Consider the following 3,706-nt stretch of genomic DNA (forward strand, 5'->3'; position numbering starts at 1 on the left):
GGCGGCGGCGGCGGCGCGGCGGGAGCTGAGCACCCGGGCGCCGCAGGCCTCCCCGGCCCGCCGGGGCGCCCACGCCTGGCCTCGGGGTGCTGGCGCCTCCGGTGAGGCTGGGCCGGGGGCGGGTGCTGAAGGGCGGCTCCTCGCTGCGCCGCAGCCGTTCCGCGGGGCGAAGCCACCGTCCTTGGCGTCACCCGTCGTCAAAAGCGAAAAGCGCCGAGGGTTAGTTRGAGGCCAGGCTGTTGGATGGGGCGTCTGATAGCACGGGGGCCCAGGCCGCGGCACTGCGTGGGAGCGGGCCTCGTGCGAGCAGGCTGGGTGCCTCAGGCAAACGCCGCGCACCGAGCTGAGTGCCGTGGTAATGCCAAGGGTAACGTCAAGATTCAGTGAAAACCTTGTTTAATGCATTCGGTTCTTAAACCTGACTTCCTTCAAGCAACATTATTGGGAGGAACGGTTGTCAAGGAGTGTATTGGCTTTCAGGCCCAGGGGGCGTTGGGCGAAAGGGCCCACCTTGAGGAGAAACAGGCAGCCTTGGCTCTTCTAATGACAAGACTTCGTCTCTGATCCTGCAGCTGTGTGGGTGCTTCTAGTAGCTATGATGATCCTAAATAAAGCAGAAATTATGCATTTGCAGGGATAAAGCATTTATTATTTTTAGTAAGTACTTTGATTCTGGTAACACCCAAAGGCAATAACTTTAATTTATGCTCAGTCTACTGGCTGCTGTATAAACTCCCCAGAATCATAGGCTGGGTACAGTCATGGCTCTAATTACAAAAAGACCCTGGTTTGGTTGGCTTTCTCTCCTGCAGATCCTGTTCCTCATCTCCCTCCTGGTCCCTCCTCTCCCCTTTGATTTTGCTGTTGGGCTTGAGACAATTTGCTCTATACCTAGGAAATGTTATATTGCTTTGCRCTATGGGGACATGTCAGCAGCAGATTGGAAGCAGAAACAGAAAAAAAAAAATTATCGTAAGCTTTGCTTTTGGAAGAAAATGGACCTCAAGTTCTTCTGAGCATTTGCTTTTCCCACTGGCTCAATTTTCCTTAAAGTTTTCCAAAGGAGGTGTCAAATGGTAGAAAAGAGCAATTTAAACAGGATGTTTGACACTTTATTGTATGGTAGTGAACCTCAAACTATGCTTCAGGGTCGTCAGTTATATTTAAGGCCCTTCTCCAAAGTTTATAGAAAGAATTTTCCTGAAAGCTAAACATAGAGGAACTGACAAAGCAGTCTGYGAGCTGGTCTCTTGCTCTTACTAGTAGTCTATGGAACAGATGCATTTATGCAATCCYGAGATTATTGGTATTATACTAGAGGTTCCCGGAGCTCTCACATCAAGTCCGTAGGTAATGACATATTTATATATTGAGGATATCAAGGACTTAAGTTAGTAAAAGGAAAAGATAGTTTAACTGAAAGAAATGTAAAAATACATTTTGAGAACTGTAAACTAAGTCTGATTGCAATAGATGTTGTCAGGATGGAGAACAAGTATGATGGAGTAGAATCAGTATAAAGCAATTTACCCACAAGGTAGTATGTTATGTATTTTACTGTAGCTCTTATATAGTATTTTAGCTAGGAAGAAAGCAAATTATACATTACTGTAAATTAATTAAATGCTAGAGTAAAAGATAGAGGATTAGACTACCTATAGAAATCTGTGATGAATTTGGTCACTTTTTCAAAGCAGCTATCATGCTGTTGTGGAGAACACAGGAAAATCAAGATAATATAATAAATTTTCCTATTTATTTGACTTTTGTGATGATAAACTTTGACATAATCTAAAATCAGAAGATAAATTTTTTGAAAAGAAAAATGTTGTTAGAATTTGCATTGTTTTAAGTAAGCATCTCCTTCAGTAATTAATGCCCTTTATAATAACACTGTCCTCTTGAAAAGAAGCGGCTTGAATATTTAACAATAAAATTTTCTTATTTCTCTTTATATTCACTTCCTCACTGAAGTTCCTCACTCAACTATCAGTTGATCTCCTTTTCACAAACATCTGTAACTCTTGATTGCTCCATTCTCTGTCCTACAGAATGGTGGAATCCTCTGAAMTGATCAAAATTGTTGCTATCCAAGTTGAGTCAGACAGCTGGGGTAAGGTAACATTCTAGTCACTCTGGAAAAGTGATGGAGTAGGTAAAGTTTTTTTCTTTGTACCAAAAGGRCAGTTGGAAAGAAAGTCTTTCCTAAGCTGTACTCCACTAATGCTGTGTTATCTGCGGGTAACGTCTCCTGTTTGTAAATGAGTTAGGCTGAAGGTTCACGCAGCAATGTTGCTGCTGTTTTCGCTAGTGCCAAGTGTGAAGGAAATACAACCTTTTTGCTGCTATAGTGTACTTATGAACRTGGTTATAGAATCATATAGAGACCCACTCATTATTCTGGTTATATGTCAGGACTCTTAACTCCTTCRTAGTTGCTGCTTCCCAGGATAGACTTGCTATCTTGTAAGTATGGCCCACACTCCTGCACCTAAAATACGACTTTGTATTGAGATTTGTAGTGCATGCTTGGGCTAGTTTATCAAGTGGTCTGCATCGCTCTGCCTCGGTCCGTCATCAGCACTGTCTGGCAGTTCCCTTGTCCGTGTCATCAGCTTGATCAGTGCTGATGTACGTCTCTCCTGACTCGTTTCCGAAGGCTATGTAAGAGAAAAACAGAACAGGCTGAGAGTGAATCTCTGTGGGATTGTACTAGGAATATATACGTTCAATGGTTGCTCTCCATTTGCAGTTGCATTTTGAAACCTGCATGGCAGCTAGATTTTAATCATTTTAAATGTGTGTTGTGTTGAGTTTGTATGATTTTAATGAATCAGTTTGTCCCCCTTACTGCATTAGCGGTTTACAAAATAATTACACCTCTTCTAGCCTACAGAGGTCTCATTAAAGAGATATTAAGTCAACACAGCAGATTTTGTTTTTCATGAAACTGTGTTGATTTGTATTAGTTTTGTTATCCATCTTTATTTATCAAGTCCCATATAAGCCATTTCTTTAACAGCCTAKCATTAATCTCAGTCTGAAAGATGGGTATTTACTTCCCTAATGGTCCTTTTGAAAAATCAGACTTACCAGTCTAGAGACCTCTTAGCCAGTCTTCCTATAACTTCTGCTTGCAATTTATCCAATTCCATTGATACAAATACCTTCAGGAGCTGCAGTTTAGTAGTCTTTGGGCTGCTATTGAAGTAGACTAATTTCATCATCTTCATGTGATAGATAATATTTGAACATTTATTTTTGAGTTAATATTAACAGTTTTACAATTTGTTTAATACTGATCCTATGGYATTGTTAGCTTTTTCTAGTTTTGATGTAAACCGAAAACTCCTTTTGAATGTCCTTAATTTTTCTGATCAGAAAATTAATCTTGTGTAATTTTAGTTCCTTCTCATTTTAATACAATTCATTTTTTATATTCACTGCTATCCAGTTCCATTATCATGTTGCTATTTTACATGTTTGTTTTTATTCTTACTCTGATTATTTCTTTTTCTCTGAAAATCAGATTAGCTTTTAACAGTTATTGTGCTCTATTGATTGTTGGGCGGTTGAATTTTGGGCCTCTGCTGAAATGTTTTTAAACAATCCTTAATTCTCAATTGTATTTTTYTGTTTCAGTTAATAATATTTTGTGTTGTTTTCAGTCGCATGAAATGAGCATTTTGAAACACCAGCTGCATAG

This window comes from Rhea americana, unplaced genomic scaffold (assembly GCF_003343005.1).
Source record: "Rhea americana isolate MKP2758 unplaced genomic scaffold, rheAme1 scaffold_255, whole genome shotgun sequence".
Taxonomy (NCBI): Eukaryota; Metazoa; Chordata; class Aves; order Rheiformes; family Rheidae; genus Rhea; species Rhea americana.